The 12419-nt window shown below is 41.8% G+C and overlaps 1 protein-coding gene and 1 non-coding gene across 7 annotated transcripts in view; one reads left to right on the forward strand and one right to left on the reverse strand.

The window, feature by feature from the left end:
* The window catches only part of HERC2 (HECT and RLD domain containing E3 ubiquitin protein ligase 2), a 217936-nt gene that overhangs the window by 192421 nt on the left and 13096 nt on the right, over positions 1–12419 (reverse strand). The window lies entirely within an intron of this gene.
* LOC132369433 (U6 spliceosomal RNA) lies at positions 5067–5173 on the forward strand. The gene has a single exon (XR_009504408.1). It is a non-coding gene; the product is annotated as a U6 spliceosomal RNA (small nuclear RNA).

Genomic DNA, 12419 nt, shown 5'->3' on the forward strand with positions numbered 1-12419 from the left:
CCCGCTCCTGGTCAATGCCAACTCATTTCCTAGGGGGCAACTCTCCTCTTCCCTAAAAGTCACGGTCATCACCAAAGTTTAAACTGATGTCATAGCATCAGAAGGCCAACTGTGGTATAAGGCCTGAAAGAAACGTTCTACATTTTTAAAGTGCTGAAACAAAACAACTATCAATCAGAATGCTGTATCTAACAAAAATATCCATCATTCTCAAATGAAGAAAAACTAAGAGAATCTGTAGTCAGCAGACCTGTTCAATAGAATTACTAAAGGAAGATCTTAAGATAAGGGAAACAATACCAGAAGGAAATCTGGAACAACCAGAATGAAGAATGAGTAACAGCAATGGCATATACCTGAATAAGTGATCAACATTTTATACAACGCACCACCCAACAACAGCAGAACAGGCATTCTTTCTAAAATACACACTGAATACTCACTAAGACAGACCACATCCCAAAAAGGTAGGACTTAAGTAGAGGGGACAAAAAGGAAGCAGCTAATGGAAAATGAAAATAAGCTTACATGTACTATACAAAGTATCTGGCCAAACAAGAGGGCATTATCCTTTTTAATCCTTGCAAACAATTATTCAAGGAGGCAGGTTTTTGTCTCCCATTCAAAGATGCGGAAGAAACTGTACCTCACAGTGTAACCCAGCCACAGAGCTCGGGCTAGAACACGGTGCTGGCTCTAACTGCTAGGCCCTGCTCACCGGTGGGGTCCACCTATAAGGCTGGGAGCAAACTCCAGCCCAAGGCTGGTTTATGTATGGTCCAAAAGCTAAGAAAAGATTTTACGTTCTTAAATGATTGAAAAGTAATCAAAAGAAGAATATTTTGTGATGAAAACATTATAAACACTTCACATGTCGGTGTGCACTTAGTTTTGCGTATGACTGCTTTGGCACAACTGCAGGGTTCCATAATTACCAAACAGTTAGGGTCCCCAAAGCTTAAAATATTTACTACCTGGCCCTTTAGAGAAAGTCTGCAACCCCTGATGTGCACCTTGCTGTAAATTTTACAAATAAAAAAAAAGAACTCAAAATGCTCATTTATATACCAGCCATATAATCTCTCATCCAGGGTGAAAACCTTTGACAATTCACCAGGAAGCAGACAAGAGGCATCACTAAGCACACCTCAAGTTTTATTCTCAGGAGCATAAATGAGAACATTCACAATAGCAGAGGCAGGAGGAAGTCACGAGGATGCAAAAACAACCAAGAAGAGCTCCACAACCAGCTCCAGGACAACACGCACAGTACTTCCAGTATTTGTCAGCTCTCCTTTTCATCAACGCAGGGCTCAAAGTTTACAGAGAGAAAACAAGCAGAACATAAACTGTTATGGAACACCCACACATCACAGATTACGGAAAGCTGGGGACAGGGGGTAGCGGGGTAGCTGACCTTCCTGAGGTTCCAGGGCAACACCCTGAAGGAGGCGAGCAGGTTCCAGGAGATGGAACCAGGACTGGATAACTTTAACACATTCCTGTCAGTTACAGCGAGGAGGTTTTCTACAACCACCCAGTGAGACTTCCACTCAAAGCACTGTCTCCAGGACCTACAGAAAGAGGAGTGCCAAGGCAGAAAGGCTTGGGGCCCAGGGGCCACAGCAAAATAGAGGTAGGAGGCACCTCTTCTGTGCAGCTCCCCATAGGTGGGTCGGGGCCACAGCCGGAGGGGCGCTCCTGGAACAGCCCAGGGCCACCATCAGGGAGACCTGCATTCTACTGTTCAACAAGGTTCAACTGTGTTTTGAAGAAAGCTTATTCACTAACATATGCTTCTCAAAAAACATACTGTAGTAAAAAACTATGGGTATCAAAGTGTATTAGCAAGAATTCTCCACAGAAACAGAGCAGGGGTGTGCGGCAGAGGTGGGTGGAGTATGTGCATGTTGAGGGTGGTGAGGGAAACAGACTGATTTATTTTAAGGAATTGGCTTCCACAATTGTGGGGATTCAGTGCCAAAATCTGCAGGGCAAGCCAGCAGGCTGAAGACCCAGGAAACAGCTGATGTACAGTTTGAGTCCAAAGGCAATCTGGAGGCAGGATTCCTTCTTGCTGGAGGGAGGTCAGTCTTCTCTCTATTCAGGCTCTTCGACTGACTGGATGAGGCCCACCCCCATTACGAAGGGTAGTCTGCTTTACTCAAAGTCCATGGATTTATTTTATTTTTTTTTTTAATAAATTTATTTATTTATTTATTTATTTTTGGCTGTGTTGGGTCTTCATTGCTGTGCGCGGGCTCTCTCCAGTTGCGGTGAGCGGGGGCTACTCTTCGTTGTGGTGTGCGGGCCTCTCATTGCAGTGGCTTCTCTTGTTGTGAAGCACAGGCTATAGGCACGTGGGCTTCAGTAGTTGCGGCACGTGGGCTCAGTAGTTGTGGCTCACGGGCTCTAGAGCACAGGCTCATTAGTTGTGGCACACAGGCTTAGTTGCTCCATGGCATGTGGGATCTTCCCAGACCAGGGCTCGAACCTGTGTCCCCTGCATTGGCAGGCGGATTCTTAACCACTGCGCCACCAGGGAAGCCCCAAAGTCCATGGATTTAAATGTGAATCTCATCCAAAAATCACCTTCACAGAACTATGTGGAATATTACTTGATCTAATAAATACCTGGGCACCACGGCTTAGCAAAGTTGATACATAAAATTAACCATTACACTAAAGGTCCCAATTAATCAAACATTAGCTAAAAAGAGATACAGTATATGTTTTTATATGACATTGAAATTTTTTTTCTATTTACAAAGAAGTACAAGTATAATTTTAAGAGATTTTAGGTGTGAAAACTTTCTAATGGGACACAAACACAGAAGTGGCCATTCAAATTTCCCTTGACTCCACTGTATTATAAAGATACAGTGCAATATTTATTACGTCTAGCTCATTTGATTAGGGATGTAGTGCTGGTTAACATGGCAACTTCACAAACAATTCAAAGATTTTAGGAGCAGATTAAGGAAAAAAGATGCCTATATTCATTTAACAGAAAAATTTAATTCTCACATGAAAAATAAAGTGATCCATCAAGTCGATAATAGGAATTTTTTTTTTTTTGGCCATGCCGCGTGGCTTATGGGATTTTAGTTCCCCAGCCAGGGATCGAACCCGGGGCCCCAGCAGTGAGAGCACCGAGTCCTAACCACTGGACTGCTAGGGAATTCCCAATAAATGGGATTTTAAAAGATGGAGAAATAAAATTAAGGAAGACTACTCAGCAGGCATGAATAGAGTTAAAAAGCTGAAAGCATCCACCTGAGTGACACATAAAAGGGCACTCATCTTCAGTGCCCCATCCTCCACTGGGGAATTGGTACAGTCCTAATCAGCCTGAAGCCATGACAAGACAACTCACTAACTCATGACACAAATTCTGATTGGATCCCTCCTGTATATATAGTACTCTGCCAGGTACTGGCGGTACCAGGGTGAAAATGACAGAGCCTGTCCTCACGGTTCAAGGCGGATACAGAGTTGTTACAGGCAGGGTGAGGGACATGAGAGTAAATGCAGGGGCCTTGGCTCCTCAACTCAGGGACCCTCCCTGGGAGCTTGTTGCATCACTCTGTTGTTTTCTTCATACCTGTTTTCTTCCCACTGCCACTCTGTCCATTTTTTATTGGTTGTCCCAGTTGGTATAGAAGCTCCAGGAAAGCAGGAGCCAAGCCTGGCTCATTCACCACCACATCCTAGCGCCAAAAACCACCCTCACCAACAGCCAGATGAGTCCGTGCATCAGTGAGCAAATGAATGAATGACCCACATGCTGCACAACTCACTCAGTCTCCCCTGAGGAGCGTGCATCCCTGGGACTGCAGTGTGGAAAAGGATCTGGAAGCTCCGATCCACAGAACTGCCCACAATGACCCACGGCCAAAGCAGCCTGGCTGCAGTCTGGGCTGTGCTTCCTACCCACCCACTAGTCTCTCCTCGACTCAATGGAGCTGGGCCCAGGAGGGGTCAATTTACTGATTTCAAAAAAGGATAAAATAAAGTCAAGCCAGAGACTGAGGGTTAGACTCTAAATGCTGTACCTTTACACATTTTTTGTACATTTCTTCTAAATTCTGGTGTACCTCACATCCTAGAAGGCTTTAATTTCTATTGAAAATAAAGTGTGTATGTTTCATACATGCACTTATATGCCCATAAGTTACCTCTGGAAAGATACTAATAATAGTAATAATACCCCTGAGAAGGAAGGGAAAAAAAAAAAGGAGGTAACTGAAGAATAGGACTGGGAAGGAACTCACTCTTTGCTGAAAACTCTGTGTTAGCTTTTGAATGCTATAAGCTAGGCATGCAATATAAGTATTTTTTAATAAGATAAAAATGTTTAAAAGTTCTAACACTGAATTTAAATATGTGATATAAAAGATTTGAATTCATTCCTGCTGCAACTCCTTTAATCAAAAACAGGAGTTCCAGTCTCTCAGGCAGGCATGTCCCCTCACAAGCTGATTTAACACAGGAACGTGGGATATCCTTTATCCTAGGTACTGGCACCTCCTATGTGCCAGGCACTGTGCTCAGTGAAGGGGACTCATGGGGACAGGACACTGACACTCCTGCCTGCACTTGAACAACCACCGTGAGAATCACAAACCCTTAAATAGCACAAACTGGGAGCCAGGCACTGCTCTGCACATGTCATAATCAACTCATTAATCAACTCAATAACCCTATGAAGTAGGTATTTCATCAATCCAGAGATGCACCTTTTGCAAATTTCAGCATGTCAAATTGATATGCATCAGATTGATGGGCAACACATTCTCTCCTGGTGATAAAGAACACCACGTCTTACTCCTGAGGCATCTTAGCCTTGCTGAAATGCATTTCTTGCCACCCAGACAGTGCTCAGAGCATGTATCTCACCCAGAGCCTTAGGCTAGTAAGGAGAGCTCTCCCTCTGCTGGCCCCAGGGTCTGTGTCCCTCATCATCTCACAAGCCAACTGCAAGACCAGACACCAAAATGCTGACCAGATTTGTCTGAGGTTGGATAAAACTGTGGTGGAACTTTGGATGATTAAAAATAATTCAGGTGCTCACTTTGGCAGCACATATACTAAAATGGTAACAATACAGGGAAGATTAGCATGGCCCCTGCGCAAGGATGACACACAAATTCATGAAGTGTTCTTATGCATTTTGTGCCCTTCCCCACCATCTTGACACCCTCTGCTGATTAACACACACACACACACAAAATTCAGACTCATTCAACAGAAAACCCTATGGAGCCAGCAGATTCTTAGTATCAGTACCGTTCATTGTATTTGTATATTTTCTTACCTCTGCAAGGAATTATTAACTATGAAGTCTATTAAATCTAGTGGTACTCCTATTCTCCTATTTATTAAAGAATAATTAAAACGTACATAATCTAAAAAAAAGGAAATCAAGAATCCCCGGAAAAGAAAGAAACTTCTGATACTTCAAAGAGTGGCCAGCCTTTTAAGGGGGAAAAAAAACATCTCTCAGAAATGGACTATATATAAAATAGATAATAAGAACATACTGTAAAGCACAGGGAACTGTATTCAGTACTCTGTAATGACCTATATAGGAACAGAATCTAAAAAAGAGTGGATATATGTATATGTATAACTGACTCACTTTGCTGTACAGTAGAAACTAAGACAACATTGTAAATCAACTATACACCAATAAAAAAAAATTAATTAAAAAAAACTCTCAGAAATGGAACCCTTGTGCACTATCGGTGGGAGTGTAAATTGGTACAGCCATTATGCAAAACAGTATGGAGGCTCCTCAAAAAAATTAAAAATAGAACTCCTATATGATCCAGGATTCCCACTCCTGGGTAAATATCCGAAGAAAACAAAATCACTATCTCAAAAAGATATGTGCATCCCCATATTCACTGCAGCATCATTCACAACAGCCAAGACACGGAAACAACCTAACTGTCCATCAATGGATAAATGGATAAAGAAAATGTGTACGTACACACACACAAACACACACACACAGGCACTCTCACACAATGGAATATTATTTAGCCATTAAAAGAAGAAAATCCTGCCATTTAGAACACCATGGTTGACTAGGACATTACACTAAGTGAAATTAAGTCAGACAGACTATATGATCCACTTACATGTAGAATCTAAAAAGGCTTCAACATAGAGATTAGATTGGTGGTTGCCAGGAGCTGCACGGGTCGGAGACATCAGTCAAAGAGTACAAACTTCCAGTTATAAGAAAAATAAGTTATGGGGACGTAATGTACAACATGGTGACTACAGTTAACTGCAGAGTCCTGTATACTTGAAAGCTGCTAAGAGAGTAACTGTAAATGTTCTCACCACACATCAAAAAATGGTAATTATGTGAAGGGATGGACGTGTTAACTAACCTTATTGTGGTAATCATTTCATTTGCTATGTATATCAAATCATCACACTATACATCTTAAACTTACACAATACGTTAATTACATCTCGATAACTATGGAAGGAAAAGACATCTCTCAGAAACTGCTAACTTAGAGGCACCTTTACATTTAGAATTTAAATTCACATACTCCAGGTGAACCCTTGGATAAATCAGACTGACTTGATAACTCTGGTTAAAAATGGCTCTATGTCCATTCCCCGATGTGCTAGCAGTGTGGCATATAACACAGCATACATGATTTCTAAGCCGTGGGTTTGTTTTCTCAAGGAGAGCCTAGTTAATCTGAATTTTCTAAACTGTCTACGTGAGTTTCACTCATCAGAAAGTTGACATGACTTCCACGTGTAAGACTGTGAAAATATAAGATTACAGACTCACTCTAATTGAATTATAAAATTCTGACAAACTTTTTTATATCAATAAAAATCACATTGTTCTGTAGTGTATTACCTTAAAAGCAACGTTCAAATCTTTCATTAACTTACACTGGCCCCAATATTAAATTGATATAATCGATAGCTAATTTGTGAACCCCTGTACAAATGCTAAGAGAAAATAACTAGATCATCAGTCACCAAGCACAGGTTAACAAATAAATGCACACATGCCTTTGCCTCTTATTGTTACTGCAAGGCAGTATTCAAAACCACCTTTGCACCTCTTAATGAGCACATTCTTCTTGCTTATTAAACATGTAAAATGGGACCCTTATAATGTGGACTCCAGAGCTCTGCTAAAATGCTCTAACACCTACTTCCCATTTTTTAATCTGTGGTATAATAAAAATATATATTTGGTCTTTGCTCTAGGTTCCTGGCGCAGAGCTCCTAAAACCCTTGGAATTTACTGAGGATAGGAGTGTCTTTTGATACTCATAACAAGCCCCTTTCCACTGTACCTGAGTTTATGCTAATGAGCTGACTCAGCGTGGGGCCTCTAGATAGCTTCATGATCTGGGCTGGACACCAGAAGGGCCAAACAGTGATTAGAGGGTGAGAACTATCAGGCCCACCCCCTGACCTCTAGAGAGAGGTGGGCTGGAGATTAAATTGTAAAATCTCTTGAACAACAGAATTTGGGGAGATTCCAGGTTGGTGAACACATAGGTGTGCTGGGAGGGTGGAAGGCCCAGAGAAGGCATGGAAGCTCTGAGCTCCTTTCCCACACCTTGCCTTCTGCATCTCTTCCATTTGGCTGTTCCTGAGCTGTATTCTTTAAAATAAACCAACGAAGTGTTTTCCTGCATTCTGTGAGTTGTTCTAGTGAATTACGGAAACTGCGAGGGTCATGGAAACCTCTGAATTTGTAGTCAGCCAGGCAGAAGTGGGAGTAGTCTGGGAATCCCATTTGAGGCTGGCATCTGAAGTGGAGGTAGTCTTGCAGGACTGAGCCCTTTATTTGTGGGGCCTGAGCTAACTCCAGTAGTTAAGTGTCAGAACTGGATTGAATTATTAGCTAACCAGCTGGTGCTGGAGAATTACAGAAGTGGTGTGGAACCACTATCCGAATTAGAGGCTACTTAATTTAGATAAAAGTCATAATTAACATGGATGGTTGAGATTAAACCAGAAAGAATGGGGGCAGAGAAATGTAAATATATAAGCAAGATGATCAATGTTACTATCAAGGAATAAAGATGGAAGAAAGATGGGGACTTCCCCGGCAGTCCAGTGGTTAGGGCTCTGCGCTTCCACTGCAGGGGGTGCGGGTTCAATCCCTGGTGGGGGAACTAAGATCCCACATGCCGCACAGCACGGCGCAGCCAAAAAAAATGAAGACAGTAATTTCTGTCTTAAAGGAAAATGTCCAATTATGCCAAAACGTGAAAGAAGACGGTAAGAGATAAGTGAGCAGATAAGTAAATTGCAGAAGATTTGAGGGAAACGGAACTTTATCTGCCTAAGTTAAACAAAACCTGCAAAAATGTGTCAGAATTGACAAAGTTGATCAATAAACAAAAGTGTGAGCCCTTTACTACCAGGCTGGGCTTTCTCTCTGGGACTACGGCACAGCCATCCTCTCTCGAGCCCAGATCAGCTTCCTCTGAAAGCTGTTTGATGCCACCTTCCCAGGATCAGACTCTAAACTCTGAACTATAAAAATGTCAAGGTAAAAAAAAAAAAAAAACTGTCAGGTATTTTTACACCCAGATGTATCTGGCACTTCCTAGATGACCAGAATAACAAACAGCGGCTCCCACATCATGGAGTTCATGATGTAACACCCACATGCAGCAAGAAGGCTGGACATAAAAATAAGCAGAGATGGGATGCTGCTTCATGAGCTCACAGCTATCACTAGAGCTTCCCTGTGCTTCAAGGCCACAATATGGGAGAGCCAGCGTATCAAAAAGAGAAAATTAGCATTCCCTTGATTAACTTCATACAGGTAGGATGTTATTTAAACAAACACGCTGCAATTCCCAGGATAGTGGGAGGCTCTAGAAATGCTTCCACGCCTCGCTGCCTTTGCTATGTTCTAACCCCCCGGATGGACAAGGACCAGATCCTCACAGAACAGCCAAGAAGCCCACCCTGCAAAAGATTTTACTCCTGTCCATTCTGATAATGTTGCTAAGTGTGATCAATCAACTGGAGCCTCAAGTTTTATCACCTGCTCCCTTCTAAAGCTAAAGGCCAGAAACTGGGTCTTCAACAAACAAAAGCAATAGCACCAACCCTGTAGGGAACAGACTCCAGCAGAAGCTGATACCACTGCTTCCAACAGACATCAGGCAGGCCCCCAGGAGTGGGTTAGGTTTTCCATAAAGGACTCAAGGTTCAAAGCGCTAAGAATTAACTATGAAGGACAGAGTATATTTATGAGGGAAGTCTAACTGTGGTCATTTGCTTTTTCTTAATGTTCTATTTTCTAAGGAGCACATAAGGAAGCTCTTTTCCTCTTTCTGTCTCTGAAACTCCCAATGTAATGGACTGTAGCTGTACAAACAGACACGACATACTCTTTGACAAGCAAGCACCATCAGCAGGACTTGGAAACACATTAGAAAGGCAAATTCCCAGGCCCTATCCCAACTCCAAGTAATCGAAAGCTCTAAGGGTGGGCCAGGCATGGGTGTCTGACCAAGCCTCCAGGTGGTCCTGATGAACTGCAGAGTTTGAGAACCCTTAGGCTTTGAACCTTCAGTGTATAAGCGTGTGCCCCAGGAGCGTGTCCACGCACCAGCAGGCGTACCCTCCTGGACTCAGATGCAGCTGGGCGCTCAAAGGAGCCCACTTCTCTCCAGGCTGGCCCACCCACCCCCGCTGCTCCCTGTGACCCAGCACGCTGCTGCTCTTCTCAGTCCTCCACCTGGAGGCCTGGGCTCCTTTCTCCCCGGGGACCCCACACGCCGCCGCCCTCGAGCCCGGGCCAGGTCTCCCTGGCAACCACAGGGAACACTCCACCTCGGAACTCCTCCAGCCCTGGTTGTGGGTAACATCATGGGGTCTCCATCATCCTGTTACACACCTTGGTTATTCAGACGCCTTTTCTGCCCAAATAATCATGAATTATTTGGGGAGAAAGGTCACATGCAATGTTTTACACCCTCCACAGAAAAACTATAAAACTAGCAGGAAAGTTGTATTCTAAAAAAAAAAAAAAATCAAAAACTCATCTCATGGAACACATAACTAAAGAGTACTGACTAGACAAAGGAAAAAAAAAAAACACCCCAAAACAATTAATGCACTTAAGTACAATATGAAGTCAGAAAAAGCCAAAAATAAGCTCCATAAAACTACAAAAAGTTGGTCCTGATGTCAATAAATTACATTTGTAATGTAATAGAAGCAGCAATGAAACTTTTTCAAGAGGCCTGGCTAAGCAAAATACTGGCTACTGTATTTCTACTATCTACATAGACTGAGAAGGTTTACAATAAATGAAACAGCTCATGATACTTAAGTTCTTCACATAAAGGCCAGCCCTAGACAAAAATAAAAAAATAAGCTTAGCATATCTTTTAGTAGCCTCCTAACTTTCTTTATATCCTATTCCCTCCTCTACTTTCCTCAAAATAATAAATACAAACAACCCTAAACAGGGTTGAAAGAAATGTTCACTTCAAAAAACGTATATGACTGTAATCTAGCCTGTCTTTTGTAGGGCAGGTCCCCAAAGGAAACATAAAAGCTTACTACATAGGAGGAAGCATTCTTTCCTCATCAGTAGGACCAGAAAGTTCTAAATGTGATTGCAAAAGAAAGGAAAGTTTATCTCAAGGGAAGCGCAAATTATTAGAAGCCACAATTTCCCAGAAATTAACCATGCAGAAATCCAGCTTGATAACAGTAAGAACTCATCCTAGAATGGGTGGGTGCAGAAGAAAGTGATCAATCCCTGCGGAAAACAGAGCAAAGAAAACTGTGTGTTTGAGGAACTTCTACTCTAATCTGTATTTTCCTCACAATCAACTACAATACAACCACATATAATGTACACAGTCTTAAAAATGAAATTTGTCATGTATAAGCCTGAGAAAAAAAAGTATTTTCTAATAATAAAAAGCACATATCATGCCACATTAAAAATACGAACTTTTACTGAATGTCAAAAAAACTATTCAGTTGGGACCTACATAAAGAACAATTACACTTTGCTTTCTAACCACATGATTTTTAAAAGAACAAAGAACAAAAAATATTCATCAAATGTAATGAAAAAGAAATACACTTTGAACTTTTCCATGTAATTAGCCTCTCTCAGAGTATCTTTTAGAACTAATGTTTCACAAAATACATTTTGGGGAATGAGTTTTAATGCATTAACAAATACTGGAGAGCTGAGACGAAGAGGCACAAAAACTTTAAAAATATACAGAATGGAAAACCATAATTCAAAAAGATACATGCACCCCAATGTTCACTGCAGCACTATTTACAATAGCCAGGTCATGGAAGCAACCTAAATGACCATCGACAGACGAATGGATAAAGAAGATGTAGTACATATATACAATGGAATATTACTCAGCCATAAAAAGGGACGAAACTGGGTCATTTGTAGAGACGTGGATGGATCTAGAGACTGTCATACAGGGTGAAGTAGGTCAGAAAGAGAAAAACAAATATCGTATATTAATGCATATGTGTGGAACCTAGAAAAATGGTATAGGTGAACCAGTTTGCAGGGCAGAAATAGAGACCCAGATGTACAGAACAAGTGTATGGACACCAAGGGGGGAAAGTGGCGGGGGTGTGGTGGTGGTGTGATGAATTGGGAGATTGGGATTGACATGTATACATTGATGTGTATAAAATAGATAAGTAATAAGAACCTGCTGTATAAAAAAATAAATAAAATAAAATTCAAAAAAATATATATATACAGAATGAACTACTAAAACTACTAAAACATTACGGAGTGAAAGAAGCACAAAACAGCACAGATGACTACATGATTCTATTTACATGAAAGTCTAGAACACGCAAAACTAATCCACGGTAGAGAAAGATCAGACCAGTAGTTGCCTCTGAGCAGAGAGGGCAGGGGTGAGCTGGGAAGGGGCACGAGAGAACCTTCAAAGTGAGAGTAACATTGAGGGGTTTAAGCTACACCGATTACATCTGTCAAAACTTATGGAATAGTAAACTTAGAACATGTATTTTATCATGCATAAGTTTTACCTTAAAGACAAAAAGTTACACTGAACTGGACCCTGTTAATACCGTGCATGAAGTGCCCAAGGGCGCCAGGTAAGGTGCACCAATGGACAGAGGAGGGACTGGTAGGGCCTGGGGGCTGGGTGCACGGCTGCTCACTGTGTAGACCTGCAGGCTTTTCAGGTTTGGGGTGGGTCCACGCATCCATTTCTTTTTAAAGCCTAAACAGTGATTCTGATTCACAGCCAAAGTCAAGAACAACTGAGTGACAGAATTTCATTGCGTTTTCATAACTACAGGCCTAACAAGAGTGTTCACTGATATTTCCCTGCATAGACAAGAAGATACAACAGAAGGGGAGCCAAGTC

Source organism: Balaenoptera ricei, chromosome 7 (assembly GCF_028023285.1).
Source record: "Balaenoptera ricei isolate mBalRic1 chromosome 7, mBalRic1.hap2, whole genome shotgun sequence".
NCBI classification, from domain to species: domain Eukaryota; kingdom Metazoa; phylum Chordata; class Mammalia; order Artiodactyla; family Balaenopteridae; genus Balaenoptera; species Balaenoptera ricei.